Source organism: Eschrichtius robustus, chromosome 1 (genome assembly GCF_028021215.1).
Source record: "Eschrichtius robustus isolate mEscRob2 chromosome 1, mEscRob2.pri, whole genome shotgun sequence".
In the NCBI taxonomy this organism is placed as follows: Eukaryota; Metazoa; Chordata; class Mammalia; order Artiodactyla; family Eschrichtiidae; genus Eschrichtius; species Eschrichtius robustus.
In genome coordinates, this window is record NC_090824.1 from 174,390,241 (window position 1) to 174,411,699 (window position 21,459).

The following is a 21,459-nucleotide window of genomic DNA, read 5'->3' on the forward strand; positions in this document are numbered from 1 at the left end:
ACAACACTGGTGGAGAAGTTGAATATCCAAAATAATAATAACGATCATGATAATAATGATAATTTCCATAACATAAGGTAAGCAAGGCTAGGAGTGGATGGTATGACGTTCCTATTGATCGAAAGTGGAAACGTTGTGGAGGCTATGACAAAAATGTTACTTTGAGATAAACATTTACATGTCACAATTTAATCAATTTTATTTTTTGGAAAAAAATGGATAATTTTATTATCATTTACATGTTGAGAAAATTGGAGGAACTTAGATTTATCTGGCATGAAGAGATGGTGATTATTTTCGGAATTAAAGGAATACTGTAAATGTACATTTAACAGACCGCTAATCAATTCTGCCACATAAATAAAGCATGATTACGTTCATCTGGAATGAAAGAATGGAAAGGGTTTTAATAGCCATGCTCTTAAATAGTCTCAGCTGTCTCTTACCAAATTATTTTCAGTTCTATTTGATTTGTCCAACTCAAGTCCTGGAATATAAAATATATGAATGGGTCACTCTTGGAGCTACAACAAACAAAGCAGTTTCCAGTGAGATTATGAATACCGTTCCCCAATTTTTTATCAATGAACCAAGGGCAGGACAGAGGCTGCACACTTGGATAAGCTGAATGCAGCATTTATGGTGCCTTTAAATTATTGTACAGATTCTTTTCCTCTTGTGCTCTGAGTGCTTATTCCTAGATTTGGCAGCAATGTTAAAATCAACTTAATTACGTACATCTCATTTTCTAACTATATTAGCCAGGAGCTGTAGAGTTTAATAAACATTGGGGCTTATGTAAAAATAAAAGAAATACTTTAAAATGTTAACAGAATTCAGATGAACCTCGGGTGCTTGTAATTAGTAAAAGACAGTAAGCACCTTATAGGTACATAGATACTTGTACTGAAATAAACACAATTGCTTAAATACTGAAAACGACTTAAGAATGAAACACTGAAATAAAAAAAAAGAAAAGAATGGATTCAGCATTGTAGTTTAGACCTAATCACTTCATATCCCAACTGTTGTAGTTTCCTCTAATTCATCTGAAAAGAATGTTTTTCTTCCAACATTTTATTCTTTAAATATCTGTCTCACAATTATTAGATATTTCTCTAGAATTGGTCTTGAAAATCATGTTCCTTTCATGCTTAGAATATTTCTGAGACTGTTCATTTGCAAATATATTAGGAAGCACATTCTCTAGTTTGGAATTCCAGGCCATCTACATCTGGGGTCACAACAGGTCCGGTTTATGTGCCCACCTGCCTCCAACCTTGCCCTGGACGCCTACACTATGGCATCACTTAACCTCTCAATACCTCCTGGTGCCTCAACCTTCAGGGATGCTTGGGTTTCTGCACCTGGTCCATGTGCCAGCCGCGACGGGAGTCAGCTGATGCTCTAGCACCCGTGTGCTCAAGAGGCAGGTGAGGCCACCAGGACACACAAGGAAGTGCCATGCAACGGTATCATCTGCAACCAATGAGTGACAGGAAATGAAAGAAGAGGGATGTAGTGGCCAAGGTTCTCCAGAGAAACAGAACCAATAGGCAATATACAGAGATATATAGAAGGAGATGTATTATGAGGAATTCACTCACTCAATTATGGAGGCTGAGACATACCACTACCTGCCACCTGGGAAACTGATGGTGTAGGTCCAAAGGCCTGAGAACCAGGAGCTCTGATGTCCGGGGTAGGAATAGATGGATGTCTCAGCTCAAACAGAGAGAACTAATTTAACCTTCTACTACCTTTTTGTTTTATTCCAGCCTCAACGATTTGGATGAGGCCCACTCACATTGGGAAGCAGATCTGGTTTCTTCAACCCACCAATTCAAATGCTAATCTCTTTGAGAAACACCATCACAGACACACTCAGAAATCATGTTTCTCCAGCTACCTGGGCATCCTGGAGCCCAGTCAGGTTGACATATGAAACAAACCATCACAAGGGCAGACAGATTTATTTGTATTTCCCTGTGCCCCCTGACCCCAACCCAGGGCGTCAGGAGTCCTACCACTTCCCAGTGTACACAGGCTCCCCCTTCCATGATATCCTTGAAGCCACACTTGGGACAGTAATAGGGCACCTCTGCTTGTCAGCCTGACCACCCCACCACCTCCAGCAGTAACAAGTACCCCTTCACCCTGGCCAGGCCAGGAACTGAGACTCCGCCTTCACCTTAGAAGTAACAAGCCAGACCCACCCTTCTCCCAGTGGTGTGGGATTGTTGCTAACAGAATATTCAAGTAAGATCCATAGCCTCATAACACTACACCCAGAGTGTCCCAAAATTCAATCCCAAAATCAGTCACATCAAGAACCAGGAAAACCTCCATGTGAACGAGAGGACACAGATGATAGAATTATCTGAAAAAGATGTCCCAATGGCCAACAGAAAATTGCTGCAATGAAGTACACTTGAAACAAAATGAAAAAATATACCATCCTAACGTTGAACCAGAAGAAACAGATTTTAGACCTGAGAAGTACAGTAACAAAGAAAAGATTCAATGGGTGGACTCAGCAACAGATTGACGAGGACAGAGGAAGAGTCAGTTAACTTGAAGATAGAACAACAGAAATGAGCCGGTCTGAACAACAGAGAGAAAATAGGCTGAAAGACAAAATGAGCTGAGCCTCTAGGACATGAAGAATTCTGACAAAAGTTTTAACATTTGCCTCACTGGACACCAGAAGAGGAAGAAGGTGGACTGAAAAAATACTCAAAAAAATAATGGCTGGAAATTTCCCAGATTTGGCCAAAGACCAATCAACCCAAACAGGATACATCATATTTAAACTTCTGAAAACTAAGACAAAGAAAAACATCTTTTCCTGAATGAAGAAAACTAAGAGAATGTGTCATACCTACACTCAAAGGAAGTTCTCTCAATAGAAAAGAAATGATGAAAGAAGGGACCTTGGAACATGAGGAAGAAAGGAAGCACTCAGTAAGTAAAAACATCGTTAAATACAATAGTCTTTCCTTCTCCTGTTGTGTTTTCAAAGTCATATTTGACAGGTGAAGTGAAAATTATGATGGTCTGATGTGCCTTTCAACGTACGACATAGAGGAAATATTGCAGACAATTATATTATAAACTGGGGAGGGTAAAGGGATGTTTTCTACCCTTACCCTCTAACTGATTCAGCCATGCTGGAAAACAGTTTTGGAATCTTTTCCCAAATTAAACGTATATTTAGCATACGACCCACCCATCACACCCCTGAGCATTGATCCCAGAGAAATGAACACCTTTGTTCACACAGAAACCTGTACGTGGATCTTCACAGTAGCTCCCTTTGAAATAACCAAAAACTGGAAACAACTAAAATGCCCTTCAATAGCTGAATGGTTAACAAAAAATACTGGCCCATTTATTCCATGGAATACTACTGAGCTATAAAAAGGAGCACACTTTTTTCTAGTTTAATGGATTTTTTCATTTTTATTGACATAGAATTGATTTATAATATTATATTTGTTTCAGGTGTCCAGCATGGTGACTCAGCATTTTTGCAGATTATACTCTGTTATTCGCGGGGTGGGGTGGGGGGGCGGGAGAGGGGGTGTGTGGCCTGAACTCTGCTGTCCTGGAGAGGCATCATTCAACATCCTTCTTCCCTCTTTCTGATCCCTGCTCTTTCCCTCTCTTCCTCCCTCCCTCATTTCACTCCTTTTTTCTTCATTTTCCTCTTTCAGTGTTGGAATTTTCAGTATTTAATTGTGGTTGCAGTCAGATAGATGGAATATGTGACCAGGCTCTAAAACTTCTTACTATCATTCAATTTTTATCTAATGCTCAAGTGCCAGGTCTTGGGAATTTTATTATTAGCTTTGAAATTAGCAGCGTTCAGCATTTGCGTCTGCTTCCAAAGTATAACGATGACCGAAATGAGGAGCACCAATAATTCATGTGTAGGAATGGAGTGTGTAAGGGTGCTGGCACCTATCAGGTGATGTCAGTGGGGGCGGTCACTGGAAGGGGCTTGATTTGATGGATTAGGAAGGAACGGTGAACAAAGTCGCCAAAGAAAACTACCTCCCTTACGATGACAACCATGCCCATGTCTTTGATCGTGCTTTTCCCATGAACCCCATCCTCCCAGCCCTACGGCTCTGTGGTGTCTGCCATTCTGCTTCTCAGCCTCTTGGATACATAGTCTGCTTACACGAAGATGCTTCTAGCTGTAAAATCACCCCATATCCCAGCTCACCTCCAGTGTTTCCTTGTTATCTCATATCTTGGCATCGTAATTTTTCATTGAGTTGTTAGATCTTTGATAACTTCTGTCTGATTTTTAAGATTTTCCCCCAGTTTTTATTGTCCTCTTCATTAGAAGAATTGAATATCCGAACCCACCATCCCCATATGCAGGACTCCCTTCTCTACTGATTTGAGATGACTTTTTAAAAAAGTATACAATGTTGTATAAGTTTAACCCAATTTTTAGATTTTCCTTTCTGTTCTATAAATTTTTTTTCTGTTTATACACATGGCAGTAACCAACTGCTTTACTTATTGAGGTTTTGTAATATGTTCCAATAACTGTTAGAATGACCCCTCTTCATTGTCCTATGATTTTTTATTAGTCTTCATTATTCCAGTTTTTTGTATTTCTGTTTTTTCCCCATGAACTTTAGAACAACGTTAACTAACCCCTGCCAAAAATCTGTTGTAATTTAGGGGAATAATCTTATATGTACATATTGAATGAAGACAAAATATCTCTGTGATATTGGATCTTGTTGATGGACATGTTCATAATTTTTCCATCCTTTAAAAGTTTTAAAAGTTTTCTTCATGCAGATATTGTCATTTTTGTTATGCTGATCTTACATAGTTTATATTTCTGATGTTATTCTGAAAGGAATATTTTCCCATTATTATTTGGTGTTTGCATAAATAAAAGCTGTTTATTCAGTATGTTAATTATATAATACCAGATTTGGGTTGTGGTGAAGTCATTAGCAGTAAAAATTATCTTGGCTTTTGATTTAATTAACAAACTTTTCATTGTTAAATAATTATAGATTCACAGGAAGTCACAGAGATGGTACAGAGAGGTCCCTGTAGCTTCGCCCAGTTTCCCTCCGTGGTTACATCTCACATAATTATAGTGTAATAGCAAAACCAGGAGGTTGACTGGGTACAATGTCTATGTGTAGTTCTATGTCATTTTATAACAAGTGTAGTTTGTGTAACCACCACTGCAATCAACATACAGACTGTGCCATCACCACAAATATCTCCTTGTGCTGTGCTTTTACAGTCATACACTCCCACCCATCTCCACCTTCCTCAACCCCTAGTAAACACTAATTTGCTCTCCATCTATATAATTTTGCCCTTTTGAGAATGTTACATAAATGGAAATGTGATATATGACCTTTTGAGATTGACATTTTTCACTTAGCACAATGCCCTTGAAATCCACATGAACTGTTATATGTATGAAAGGTGTGAGGATTAAAAAAATTGTGAGATACACTCGAAGAAAATGTCCAGAATAAAACACGGGAGAGAAAAGAACGGGACAGAAGCAATATCTGAAGAAATAATTTTTTCTTCTTTCTAATAATTTTCCGAAAATGACAAAAGAAATCGAGCTGCCAATAAAAGAAATCATGCTGTTGTTGTATATGAGCAACAGCATGATAAATATGTAATTTTTAGATAGTGCTTTATAACATCATGGTAACACAGCTGAAACCACTGAGATGAGAAACCGTAAAAGCAACCAGAGGGGGAAAAATTACGGATTATTTTCAAGTGAACAATGATAAAATAAATACCTGGCTTCTAAGAGGAAACAATAGAATCAAGAAAACAACATGTTTGAAGTTCTGAAAGAAAGTAAATCCAAATCCAGAATTATATATCCCACAAAGAAATCCTTTAAAGATGAAGGTGAAAAAATAGTTATTTTTATACAAACAAACCTAAAATTTTCACTAAAGGAAATACAAAAAAAGTGTCCTTCTGGCAGAAGGAAAGATTTCCAGAATGTTGGTTTAGAGATGCAGGCAGAGTGAAGAGAAAAAGGTAAAGATTTGGGTAAATGAAATAAGGATTAACTACATTAAATTTTTAAAAAACTTCTGGAATGAAAAATGAATTTAGAATCAAAACAAACAACAAAGACATAGTTTGGGTGAGGGTTAAATTGAGTAAGAGTTGTAAAGTCTTTGTAAGTATCTTGACTGAGGTAAAAGTGCCAATTTATATTAGGTATTAATGTGAAGAATGCATATTACAGTGTCTCTGACAATCATTAAAATAATAAAAAATAGATAATACAATTAAAAAGCTAATGGGGGATAGAGTAACAGAACAATCTAAAAAACTTAATCTCAGAGGAAAAAAGAACTTAGAAATAACAAGTGAATAGCAAGATGGCAAATCTAAATGCAAATACATTTGTTATTAAGTATAAAAGGACTCTGATTAAAAGACCAAAAATTGTCAGGCTGAATTAAAGCTCGTGCATGCACATGCACACACACCAATTCTATGCTGTTTACAAGAGATTCACCTAAAGATTACATGAAGATTATATAAGATTATACAAAGGTTAAGGTAAAGTGATGGGAAAAGACCTATCACGGAAACACTATAATCAAAAGGCCTTGTAGTTAGATTAATATCAGGCCAAGCAGACTTTAAGGCAGGACGTAGCACTAAAGAGGGGCATTTCAAAATGATAAAAGTTCAATTTATCAGGAAGATGTAATAGTTACTAATTTGAATTCATCAAACAGTATTGCTTCAACATATACGTGCAAAATAAAGAACAAAAGTACGGAGAAAAATTCACATCACAGTAGATGATAGCACACCTTTCAGAGTAACTGATAAAACAAGCAGACGACAAAGACGAGCTATAAAGACATAAAAGATATTGGCAAAGCAGACCCAACAGACGTATCTACAATATTATCTCCAATGTCTGCAAAACACATGTTATTTCCAATATGCACAAAACTCTTACAAAAATAGACTGTATTCTCTGTAAACCGAGTTTCAAATTATTTCTAAGGATTAAAATAATACAAAACATGCTTCTTGAAGATAGATGTGTTAAGCTAGAAATCAGAAAACCAAACAATTCCCAAACCTTTGGAGCATACATCATATATTTCTAAATAATCCATGGCTCCAAGAAGAAATCAAAATTAAATTTGGAAAACATTTTGATAGAATATAATTTTAAAATAATCTGACTAGTTCAAAACTTGTGGATATGACTAAAGACAAGATTATGGATTTTTGGGTTTTTTAAGTGGTGAATAATATATAGAGAGTATAAAGATATATTAGAGTATGTTAGAAATATTATATAGATATTTAGATACATCAGGAAAAAAAGGAATGTATAAAATCAATGAGCTAAACACTCACTTCAAGAAATTAGAAAAATGACAGCAAACAAAACTTGAAAGGTGGAACAATGGGAAAAAAAGAAAAAGTGAAAGAAGTAATTAATAAAATAGAAAATAAACAGACCCCAGAGACGATCACCAATGCCAAAGTTTGGTTCCTTTTAGATACTACTAAAACTGGTAAATTCTTAGTGAAATTGATCAAGAAAAAGAGATGGACAAACAACCATTATCAATAGTGAATAAGGACATATTACTATGAATAACATGGAAACGCACTGATTTAGTTATTTATTTTTTTAGATTGAAGAATTTATTTTTTGGTGCAGAAAAATTAAGACATTATACTAAATCAAAACTCAGCTAGTTAGCAATTCATGAATGCCAATTTTACGGATTGTTTCTAGACAGCTTCATATATCTGTTTTGTTTATTTGAAGGTTAGATTAGCATTAGGGTCATATTGAAATATGCAATAGAGGGTATCCAGATAGGTAAAGAAATCTAATCACTAATGACAACAATAATAACTATTAACATTTGATATAAATTATGATGATCTGTGCAGTGGTGAATCTATAGAGTAGAAAGTTTGAAAGAATTAAATAACTGAGTATTATATGGAAAATCTCTAAAATATATATATGTAGATATATATATGTTTTAGGTGAACAAAAAAAATCAAGGTACAGGAAATGTGTATTTTATGAAAACATTTTATTAAAAAGGTCTAAAATAACATTATATATTCATATCTGCTTTAATAGACATATAAAAATTCCAGAAAGATACAAAAGGGAGGGGTTAGCGTTGTGGGGTTGAAAGTGAGAACCAGATGGCTTGGGGACAAAGTGGCCATAAGACTTTTCCCAGTGCATCTTTAAACATAAACATAAAAGACATGATAGATGTAAATCTATATATTTATTTATTTTTTAAAAAATGCTGTGCATTGCATAATTTCAACGCCCTTCATATCAGATTCTAAGTGCATGAGACCCCAGGAGGAAGCATTCCCTGAAACCTGTGAATGGGATATGAAAGGGCACACTCAGGTCATGCACTACAGCAGGCCTGTTTTAGATCCATGTGATATGTTACATCATTTTTTTTTAATTACATTGGAAATAGAAAATAAAATAAAATAAGTTAAAATTGCAAGAATTGGAAAGAAAGGAACAAAGCAATCATTATTTGTAAGAGATATAATTGCCTCCACAGAAAGGGACAAAAAGTCAGCAAAGATTGAACTAATGTTCTTTCAATTTGCTATCACTGCAAACAGGAACACTTCAGTACCATATTGTTAATTAAAACATTTCAAACTAATTCAGGCCACACTGAATTCTTGGAACTCCTAGAGTGGGTATAGGTCATTCATTTTTAACACTTTGCTGTGTGCTTCCTTGAAGTATCATAGAATGGTGTCATATGTTAGTTTGACCTATCTCCTTGGAGAGCAGAATCCCAGAACACAGAGATTCTATTTTATGATTCTTTCTTTAGCCCCATGGACTGTCTCAACTTGTGGGCAGTTTGTGTTGAATAAGTGTACTCGTCTTCAAGTGATACTTGGATTGAATAAATAAATCCAAGAGGACATGGACATCGTAGGTTTCGTGAACTGTCAAAATCATGCTGTCGTGCAGGACAAAGTATGTCCCCAGACCAACAGCATCAGCATCACTTGGGAACTTAGAAACACGAATTTTTGGACCCCCAACCCAGACCTACATAATCAATGGGTGGGTTTTACTGAGACCCCCAGGTGTCTCTGATGGATGCTGAAGTCTGACGGCTCCTGGTCTGGGAGTAAGAGTATCACACAGAGACAAGATGACAGATATCTCAGAAAGTTAATGATCTGGAATTTCTTTTTCCGGGCAGTAATCATTTGCACCAGTTCTCTTTTTAGTAGCCTTGTACTCATCTAATTACTTTGCAGAAAGTTGCCCTTGACTCTCATGTCGTACATTTAGGGTTAGACGCACACACCTGCGAATTCCCCACGGAGCGGCGTTCCTCAAACTTTGCTGGGCAGAGACTGCCATGTGGAGGGCTTGCTGAAAACTCTGCCCTACCCTTGGAACTTAGAGTCACTGGGTCTGGGGTCGTCTCTAGAATTCTGCATTTAAAAAACAAAATAATCCATCTAATGAATCTGTAGCAGGTGGACAGGGGACCACATTTGAGACCTATCACCCTGCAGCACTGCTATACAAATTGTGATTGCAAATCAGTGGTTGGCATCATCTGAGATAGTGTTAAAAATCCAGACTCAAGAGTCCCATCCCAGGCCTATAGATTCAGAGACTTCATTCTAGCAAGATACTCAGGGCATTTGCTACGCATATTAAAGTTTGAGATGCCCTGTTGCAGGCAATTCGTGAGAACACTAGGGCCCGTGACTCTGTGTGAGAAAACACTGGCCAGAGGGAAGGTGAACTAATTTCCAAACAACTATTTCCGATTGCCATTTCTAGCACTCTGTTGAATTACACCATTCTTATTCTACTTCACTTCTGATTACTCTTTTCTCCTTGATGACTGCAGTTCTAGAAGAAACCTAATACATACTATGTTTATAACAGTACACATATAAATAGCTCTAATGAAAGCTCAATGGAAAATATACAGCATTACAGATGAAATTGATGTAATTAACAATAAATTATGTCGAATCCTTTATGTTTTAGTAGATCAAAATAAATTAGTTGATTGTAGGAAATTAATAATTAATTTGAGAAGTTTATGGCAAGTTATTGACCCAATAATGTATTCTGTTTTCTTTCTAGATTTTAATATTTATATAATTTAGCAGTTGTTTTTTTAAAAGAAGAATATTTTAAAGTCTTATAATTGGATCTATTTCTATTAATTTATAGTCAAGTGGAGTACATTTATTTAAGATTGAGAAATACCATTTGCATTGCATTAACATTTTGCTAAGAGAGACAAAATGTTGGTACTTATAAGTATAAAGGAGCTTATTAGACTTTGAAGACGTGGCTTTGAAGTGATTTTAGTATAAGCGAAACTTTTCATTTTTTAAAAAATATGGCTATTTGGATACTTAGCCACTTTTCTTGTTTTCTTTGTAGTTTTTTTTAAACTCTATTTTTTTTGCTTGTGATTTTCATAACTTATTCATCTTTTTCTCTGTATTTATACCTTAGGGACTGTCCTGCAGCTCTTGGTAGTACTTAATGACTAAAAATATCTAGATGTCTCAGAATTAATGATGCACTTAGAGTCTCTAAATATTGCAGAAGGCTTGCCTAAACTTGGGCAGAAACTTGGCCTCCTGTGGGGTGTTGTATGGCCACACATCCCTTTGGAAATAAGATGGGATATAAATAAACACATGCGTAAATAGATGTGGCCTGATGGAAGAAGCTACAGGCGGATTCTTCATCTAAAGTTATACACATGACTATCTGACATTCCATCACTATAAGGCATTCCTTCAAGAGACTGCGTCTTCAGAATCCCACATGCCCTTGAGAGAGATACACCTTATGTTGTGCTTCTGAGCGACTGTCCTTAGATTGCAGAGAGTATGAGAATAAGCATCACTGCGAAGGGATCAGCAACCAGGCCAGGGAGCCCAAGCATGCCAAACACAAGTTCTGCCTATTTGTTAAATTTTCTAGCTCAGAGATTTTAAAGACAAATGAAGGTCTTTTATTAACAGAGAAATGTGCCTTTTAAAATTTGCATTTACATAGAGAGAAAAGCCCAGCAGGGCTGTTTGTTTTCAAATTAAAGAAGCATAAGAATAAGTTACATTACATCTGGGAAAAGATGGGGCCCCCTGGCTGGGATGCAGACCCTCTGTCCACTAGACTCGAAGACCTGATTATCCACTCAACTTTGCTAAGTATCTGGTATATTTTGGGTGATTGGCTTTGTCTCTCTGGGCACAGGTGTGCTCACCTCTACAGCAAATAGGACTAGATGATCCCGAATGTCCCTGCACTGCGTTTGTTTCCCAAAGAACAATAACAAGTGAAAAAGAAAATGAGTAATTCAAATTTTCTCTTTAGCTCATTCTAAAATTACCTCCTCAGGCTTACAGATCTGGAGTTGTTTTCTATAAATCAGTGAATTAAAAAAAAATTATTGGAGAAAAGGGAAAAATGATTTAAGCAAAGCAATAAAACCATTATTTCACGTTGAAGTTCCAGGTTTTGTGGGTTTCAAATAGAATTTAAAGCTGGATATGTATTTTATTTCTGACCACGCATTAACCCATTCTTTAAAAGTGACTTCCTATTTTTCGAAGGACCGCAAAATTTCTCATCTCTTTCATATACTGTACTAAACGCGTTATTAACTGCACATGAATTTCATTTTTAAAAGTAGGAAATGAAATGACTGCTAAGTTCTTGCCTGAAGAGTTGAGAGCATCCTACATAAACTAGTGAATCCCATTAGAATGAATTTCACAATGAATACACACATGAATAGTAATTATTGATAGAAATAAATAAATCCACCAACTTTCAGGGTGCCAAATGGTAATAATGAGTGAGTACAGTTGCGCCTGGATGAAATTAGCTAAAAATACAAATGTTTATAAATATAGATTTTAGAAGGAAATTTATATTTCAAATAATTTTCTCTGAACAAACCATACTTCTTTAAATATCCCCAGTATCAATATTTTTGCCCTTTTAATATCTAAGGCTCAAAGATCATAATGATGTTTGGTGTTTGGTTATCTATAGAGTGAGCAAATGCTACTTAAGGTGATAAAAGCAAAAAAATTTAGGAAAGGAGATGATGATAAAAGCTGTATTTGTGTGTCAGGTGTAGCTACCTAGGAGATGCTCTCTACATCGCCCTTAGAATGTTCTTCATCTACTTAGCCAATCAGTCATTCTTCATAATAATGTTAAATCACTTAAGCCATAACTAATAATAGTACAAAACTTGAAATGAATTTATAGGTCCACTCTTTTAGGATTTGGCAAAATGAGGAATCTTCCTCACCAATTGACTGAGAGTTTCTATGAGATGGGTATTTCAGGGCACCAAGAGTTGGAGACTCACTTCAAGGACTTGATAAATGGTGTCTTTACAAGGCAGTTTTAGGGACTTTTAGTTTTAGGGACTCCCCAGCTCAGGAGAGAGTCTCCTGCCCCCGCCACAAAACTGGTCTGCCCATCAATCAAGCAGGTGGGCACAGGGAATTATCCACAACCCACAGTTCAGTTTTATGGAGAAGACCAGACAACCGCTCTTGAGAGGTGGGTGCTGGCGAAGGGCCAGCAGACCCTACTAATCACACCGATTATTTACAATTCTCCATTCACAACCCTCTCAGTTAATCTGAGGAAAGTGCAAATATGACATCCACCTAAAACTCTCTTAACTTAATGAGGCACCAAGAGATTGTATTTTTCACTGTTCTCTAATGGAAACATAGAACAGAAGCTTATACAATCTCTTAACAAAGAGATGCTAGATATTGTACATTTCTTTCTTTCTTTTTATAGAAAGCCTGTGGGAAAGAGGTACATAGATCTTGGAATAGTTTACTCAAGAGCAACCGACAAGGCTCAACACCAATTAATTCTGATTTTGAATTTTTTAAAAAGTGACATTTTAACATGCTGAGTGCCAAGTTTGTTTTGCTGTCATTTCAATGACAACAAAATGTATTGGCTATTCTTCATAACAATTTCTTAGAATATTAGTATATTATAGTGAGATCTTATATTTTATATATGTGATACAAGAAAGATATTTTCCTAAGTGTTTATAAAAATTACTTGTCAATTCTGTTACTGGAAGAGCAGAATCTATGGCTGGTGATTAAAAACATTTTTTTTCCATGCCATACCTAACACAGACTATGAACAACTGTGTCACATTGGTTTGTAGGATTAATTGTGAGAAGAACTAACTCATCTTTTGGAACCAGTGACTTACTAGAAATTTGTAACTTCCACCCTAGACTTTCTCATTTTTTACAACAAAAGTTCCAGAAATAGCCTCATATGGCCAGAAGAACAGATTTGCAGTTCAAGGCAAATTGTTAGCCATTATTTTTCCAGTGGGGAAAGAAAAAAGTGAAGAACGTCATATATTAACCTTATTGTACAGAGCAGCTGGAATATTAAGATGTAACCTCCTAACTTAAACTATTGATAAGGACATTCTTTTGAGTATAAAGAAATTAGAGATGTAGAAAGTATGCAGAAATCAGGGCTTCAAAGAATCTTGCAATTTGATAAAACTGAACACATTTCTTTTGCTGAATTGGCAGAATCATAAATCAGTTGGTTGAGGGTATCCATAATATGACTTTTTTTTCAATAGGAGGATTCTGGTGGTTGGGTTGGCAGGTTTAAAATTTGATCTTGAGATAAGACTTAGAAATTGTAAAAGTCAGATTGAATTTCCAGCAGATTCCAACGTGATGGAAAATTCTATCATCTTCTTGACCGCCTCTCTTGCAGGATTTATAAGCCTCCCAGCTTGTGGGCGGGCACAGTTGGAGCAGGAATTGTTGTGCCCACCTGATTATTTCTGGAGTTTCTGGTTCTTTCCACTTAGCTTCCTGCTGTCACTTTCTGAAACAGCTTTCACAGGTGCATTAGCCCACGGACAGCAGTTTACTGCAGAGCCATTCTCTGCTAAAATGGACGAGTAACCCCTTTCCAACTGAGAACCAAGGACATGACAGTAGAGTATTTTCATTCTAACCAAAGTTGGAGGCCGTGGATTTAAAGCCGTGTCAATGTGCATGTTCTCATGGGTGTTTCCTTGAAAACTACACGCAGAACCTTATAGCAGTTATTCCTAAAATTCTTGGTTACTGATGTTAGTTAACTATACTGAGTTCTTTAAAGGGCACTGTCCTTTGAGCCCTCCTAGACAACATGCTTAAAATCCAAATTGCTTCTAAATTATTTAGAACTAATATGTCACAATAATATTAAAAACAATTTCTTAGAGTTACATAGCTATCTTCTAACGACAAAATGCCTGCAACCCATTGGCTCCCTTATTTACGAAAGTATGAAAAATGTTGGTTATTGTGTGATGGAAATAACACAATTTGTGGTGTTGTAACACTGCCAGGCATTCACGATACTCACATGAGCCTTAAAATTCATGTCAACCGTGTATTCGTTCTGAAAAGTCATGAAGGCATAGAGGAAATATTAAGGATATATTATTGATGAATGATTATATAGCAAGCTTATGTAAAAGTGCATGGCATCTATTTTTGACCTGAGACCTGTAATTCATGGAATCACATTCTTAAAATATTTTATTGTGCTCTGAAAACAATGTCCCTCAATGAACACACTAATGTGGGGATTTGGCTCTTCTACCTGCCCTTGCAGCTTTGAGAATCAATTTTAAATGAAGAGAAAAGCACATTTGTAATAACTTCTTTCTGTATCTAATAAGCTTATTGTGTGCCTTGGAAATTAGGAAACTTCTTATATTCCTACTAGTGAAATGACTCTCAAATTCGTATAACATTTGTGTAATTTTACTCAGAAGACTATATCATGGCTCATTTTCAAATTGCCTCGCTGTTGGAATGGTATTGGGCATAAACATGGATAGAATAAAATGCATGGAATATACTAAAATTTGTCACATAAATATCTCATTTCACTGGATAGAAAAGATAGAATTGTTATCCGGCCAGAGAACAGAAAAAATAAAACATAAAATACTCTAAGTTGGATGCCCTCCATCACCTTCAGTCAAATTACATAGACAAGTTATACAGTTACACAAGCTGATTTTTTTTATACTTGATATTTGAATAAAGCTACTTACTTTCTTACAATGTTAAAAATTTATTTTGCAGTTACCTGTACTAAACATGACAGAAGCTATGACTAAAGTAAAATAGAACTTAAAATTAGATAAAAACTCATAAAAGTTTGGATTGGGTTTCCTAACCTCCTTGAAATCAAGTACCCTAACATTTTAATTAAACAGAGAAATTTCAACGTACTGAACTGAATCCTATTTGCCTAGTCAGGGAATGAGATCTTAGGATGCTGGACTCACTAAATTATACTGGTTTGGTTGTACATTTGACATACACATGGATAATCTGCCAGGGGACAATTCTAACAGTGGGAAGAATATTTCAGTCTCATAAGCAATGAATTTGATATTCAATTTTGTTGATAACAATTCAAGTCTCCTGTCTGATACATCCAAAAGAACAAAGATATAGAAGCTTTAGGTGGTGAAGGTGATGTTACGTCCTCTGTTAAGAGTGTTCTGTTACTTCTCTATGGATTTTCAACAGCCTTTGCACATCCTCAACTGCCAAATATCTTTTACATTATCCAAGGTCAGAAAAACCATATGGCTTTATAAAGATCAAAGAGTGAAGCCAGAAACCCCACACTTTTAAAAGTAAAGACAAACTCCCCAGTACATATTTTAGCATCAAGTGCATATGGCACACGCTAACTGAAAAAATTTATGTGGCAAAGTTAACCTACTTAGAAGTGGAATAACGTGTCCTTTAAGGCAGAAAGGACAAGCCTATATTCCAGTGGGAAAGTGGTACAGTTAGAGGCATCAGGGGAAGAAACGAAAGAAACTGGATTACAGAGACTCCAAATGACAAGCAGGAGCAGGAGAAAATGGAGAAATTAAGTGAGAAATTAACCTCCAACCTCTGAGGTCATTCTTCGTATTGAAATTCAGTTGTTTTAAGGAGTCCTTAATGCTAAAGACATGATTTTCGCATAGCCAAGGGGGAAATTTCAATTACTGTACCCATGTAATCATTTTAAATCATTTTTGTGTAAAGATCGGGTGTATTGAATGGATTTGTCATACTCAGAATGAAACTGGTGCAAATGAAATTCCTGTTAAGGGGCATTAACTTTACTATTTTCTCATTTGCTATAAAAGCCTTGTAAGTACCAAGATTTGGGATAGTCTGTGGCTTATTATCAGTCAAGTAGGGGAGGGAGGTGCTTCCTGATGGGTTTAAAAGCAAGTGGTTTTTTAGTTTATAGTCTAGGGAAAAACATCAGTCTTCCTCTTGTTTTTAGGGTTAATTAGATACTATTCTTTTGCTGTTCTAACTCATTTGTTTTCTAGATCCTACTGCCAAACACATTTTAATGGTATTTTTTAATGTCAACCTCATTTTCCCTGTCATTACCATCCATGGGCTAATCAAACAATTATCTTGTCATTTATTTTATAAGACATTCTATAAAAAACCCATAGAATCCTTTCAGAATTAAGGGGATACCATTATATTGATCATAAACATTATTTTATTGAATATTTCACAGATAATTTTAGAAAAGAAACAAAAGTCAATGTAAATAAAGGGAGTATCTAAAAATTATTGAAACATTAAAAGCTGATGTATATTGTCATTACAGCTTTTAGAGATTCCTGATAAAGTGATCTATGAGCAATTTTAAGTGACGTATTTCAACAGTTGCCCAGTATTAGTTCCTTAGATTTTGATCAGTAAATTATCATTTCTTTATTATTTAATGTGATGATTCAACATTATTAATGCCTGATGGGAGAATTTTTCACATACTGAGGTATGGGAAAGTCATTCTGGCTTATACACGATTTGGCTTGAACTTTAAGCTAATCAGAACAGACTCTTACAGCCTGTCAAACATGCATCGTACATCTACTATAACCATTAAGGAAAAGAATGCATTTTAAAATCAAAATGGAGTAACTGTGGTTCAGGCATTCAAAATGGAGCCGGGTGGCCGTAATTTCAGACATGTTCCTGCATCCCTTTGAACTTGAGTTTTCTGACCTCTGTCAGACTGAAGGACACCACCAGCCGTTCTCAAAACAGTATCTATGAACAGCTGCCAGCTGCAACCTTATGCTCTCAAGGTCTCCCCTTGTAACTATGCAACCATTTCAGACCCCAACCAATCCTTGCTTAACAAGCACCTTTACTGCTTGCCAGCTCCAATTATAATTCTTGACAAGCAACTTACGTAACTCTGTGGTTTTTGCCTTTATAAGCCTCACTTATTTTGTAGTCTGGGGAACACGATTCAAGTGCTTCTTGGATCTGTGTCTCCTAGGCTAACGTCCTCAGTTTGGCAAGAATAAAACTCTTTTCTATTCCTATTATAGATTGTTTATTGATTATTTCCATCAACATACCTAAACCTAACATTCTCCTTGAAAGAAAATTTACCCTCATTTTAAGTCACTGTGATGGCTTTGGCAAAATTTTAAAGAATCAAATCATGAAGGTTAAGAGACAAGGACTTCATCTACAAGCAACCAACTTTTGTTGATTCCCTCCTACTCTGGGGGAAACCCTTAAGCTTGTCTCTCCAGTCATTCTGACCAAGGACAATGTGACATTTAGGGAGGAAGTCTGCTCCATTGGAAGCAGGCATTTTTGCCTCTCCAGAATGGATTTCCGCTTGGATCAAAGACCAGTCTACACTGTCTTGGCCACGTTCAATTTTAAACATGGCTTCTGTCATCACCAGTCCATCGAAACTGAAAGCACCAAAGTGGTCCACCTATAGCGTGTCCTAAAACCAGGGTCTATTTTGGCTTCCTGGACATGGGCACCTACTGTATTTCCTAAGTTTGTCTGAAATTCACATCAGGGACTATTTCTCAGTTTCTTACTCCCCTGGAACTTCTAATTTTCAGGGTTCTTTTACATCCTTCTATTCTTATCACTCAACTCTGGTGTCCTCTCCTGGCTTCCAGACCACACATCTCCAATCTGCATCTTCTGCCAGTCTCACTGATGAGCAGTGGATGTTCACCCAAATGCTGGCAGGCCAGCTCCACTAGGGTTTCCATCGCAGGCATCTCAAACTCATCACGTTCAAAACAAAACTGTCGTTTTTTTAAATTTATTTTAAAAAAAAATTTTAAATCTATTTTACTGAAACATAGTTGATTTACAATGTTGTGTTAGTTTCTTCTGTACAGCAGCGTGTCTCGGATATATATATATATAAGTTCTTTTTCATATCCTTTTCCATGATGGTTTATCACAGGATATTTACTATAGTTCCCTGTGCTATACAGTAGGACCTTGTTGTTTATCCATCCTGTATATAATAGTTTGCATCTGCTCATCCCAAACTCCCACTCTATCCCTCCCCCACACCCACCCCCTTGGCAACCACAAGTCTGTTTTCTATGTCTGTAAGTCTGTTTCTAAAACCGTGATTTTAATCTCACCAAACCCGTGTCTCCTTTTGGGTCTCCCAACTTCCTGAAGGAACCCATCAGTCATTAAGTTGTCAGAAAACTTCTCCTCTCTTATTCCTACAACAACATGATAAATAACAAGTAAAATGGTACAACCACTCTGGAAACAGTTTGGTAGTTTCTTAAAAAACTAAGTATGTGGCTACCATACAAACTTGTAATTGTACTCCTAGACATTGATGGCAAAGAAATGAAAACTTATGTTCACACAATATCATCTACATAAATATTAATAGACACTTTATGCTTAATAGCCAAAAATTGGAAGCAGACCAAATGTCTTTCAATGGATGAATGGTTAAATTGTGACACATCCATACCATAGAGTATAGTCAATGAAAAAACAAGCTATTGATACAACTTGGATGAATCCTTATCTGAATTATGCTGAATGAAACAAAAAAGGCAATCCCCCTAAGTTATATTCTGTATGATTCCACTTGCATAACATTGTTGAAATGACTAAATTATAGAAGCAGAGAACAAGAGGGCTGTGGGAAGGCAGGAAGTCATGTGATGGAGATGGTCTGTATCTTGACTGTATCAGTGTAAACATCCTGACGTTGATACTTTGCTATAGCTTACAGGTAGATTATCATTGTAGATAATACAGGTAGATTACATTGTAGAAAGATCTACAGGTAGATTTACATTGTAGAAAGCTGGGTAAAAGATACCCGGGTTCTCTTCATATTATTTCTTACAACTGACTGTGAGTCTCCAGTCACTTCAAAATGAAAATAATTTTTTAATTTAATTAAAAAATACATAAAAATAGATTTGTTTGTCAAACTGCTTCATGAGTCAGGAGCCATCCAAAAGACAGCAAAAATATACAATAAAGATTCTTCTCTATTCTTGTTATTTTCTTTGACCCTAACATAATGCTACATACTTTCTCTGTATTTTAAAACCAGCTTAGAGCACAGCTGGGATACCCAAGCTCCAACTTTGTCATGTAAAGACCAGAGCATGTTTGAAGTCTTCATTCAGAAAAACAATGCAAAATCAGCATCCATCCTGGTCAGAAGATGAAACTATTGAAACTATTGAAATGTTAACAGTGAAGTTCCCTTCTTTGACAACAACGATTTTAATGTGATTGCCAATAAATTAAATTTGCAAACAATTATTTTGTGTTATCACCTGGACCTTAACTATGCAAGGTGGCTGTCCATGTCCTGGGGAGTAAGGGCATATTTTCATTTTGTAGATTAGATCAGTACCTCAACTTGGGTGCACCTAATGCAGCTTTAGTCAACAAAAGTTTCCTTAAGGCTGATAAGATTACAATGCTAAGGAATAGAAAACCACTGCTGTGTTGTAACAGCTGGTACAGATGTTGACAAGACAGGAACTTCCTATTGTGGGGAAAACTCTGCATTACATTGCAGCAAGTAGAGAAATTGCTTTAGTGAAATTACCCAAAAACGGCTCCATTTATGATGCAGTTTGGAATTTGTGCTACTTGCCGTGTCATGCCTGCCAAATGTGATTCTGCATTTAAGTTGGGACTGGTCGTCCTGAGGCAGACTGCGACAGCCCTTGTGGACACATGTTAGTAGCATCTGAACTTGGCAATCTGAGGAGATGAAGGAAGTGTAGGATATTGCAAACTACAAACTCATTTTTAAACCCATCTCCTCTGATTCTAAATATTTTCCTTGGTGCCCAGGTGGTGAGCACATTTTAATGATCACCTGTCCTCTTGGATAATGTGTTAACACTGGATACAAGATTTGGCATTAACTCGGCTCTATCTTGCACAATTAGGATATACCTCCAAATGCAGAAATACGACAGGTTTCTTGGTAGCCATTTTTGGATGGAATATTTACAGGAAAGACAGTAATTTACCAAGCAGTTCTAAGTGAAGAATATAAACTTGCAACAGCTTGTAAGTTTTAAGAAATGAACCAATCACAGATTCTGAACTGCATGAGGAAGAACCAACCCAGAATAAGAAACCACCACCTGGAAATGAAAAGTCACCAACAAAAACAGCCTTTAATAATTAAAGGATGCATGAGGCTGAGACAGCAGAGAGCAAGAGGTGACAAGAGTCCAGATTTGACTCCACTCCCACCTAGCAAAGCCACCATGAAAGACAGCCTCTCAGTCACCTTCCAGAGACCCTGAGACAGACAAACAGACCCAAAACCTAAAGAAGAAGACATAGGCAATTGAACAGCTGAAAGAACAAACAGTACCTGGAAAACAGCTAGAAAAACATCAACGGGAGAAAATGCAGCAAGAGAGAGCCTTTCTCCACAAGCCAAAGATGTGGAATTGGGAATTTAAGATACACAGAAAGCGAGCGAGTTACCAGAAACCAGTGCAAACACTTCTTCTGTTAAACACACTGACATCTATGGAGTACCTATGTGCCCATCCTTAATGTTCATCTATAACTTTAACAATTCATTCAAGATTTTTTTAAAAAAATAGAGCAAGAAACCTAAAATACTTAAAAATAAATCTAACAAGTAATGTCCAAGAACCCTACACTGAAAACTGTAAGAAAATTAATTAATTAATTAATTAATTAATTAATTTTAAAAAGTTGCAGAGGGAAATTAAAGAGAGCCAAAAGTATAGCATGTTCCTGGATGTAAAACTTCAATATTCTAGATGTTGATTCCCTCCAGAACATATCTACACATTCTGTGCAATTAAATAAAATTCAGCATGAATTTTGTAATAATTGACAAGTTGTAACTAAAATTTATATGGAAATACAAAGAAGCTAGAAGAACCAAAGTGGTTTTTTAAAAACAGAACAAAGTCAGAGGATTTACCCCATCTGATTTCAGGATTTATTCTA

At 36.2% G+C, this 21,459-nt stretch overlaps 1 pseudogene; it reads left to right on the plus strand.

Moving 5' to 3' along the window:
* Window positions 1-20,936, plus strand: part of LOC137765153 (eukaryotic translation initiation factor 2A pseudogene) — a 56,658-nt pseudogene extending 35,722 nt beyond the window's left edge.
* The last annotated feature ends 523 nt before the right edge of the window (window positions 20,937-21,459 follow it).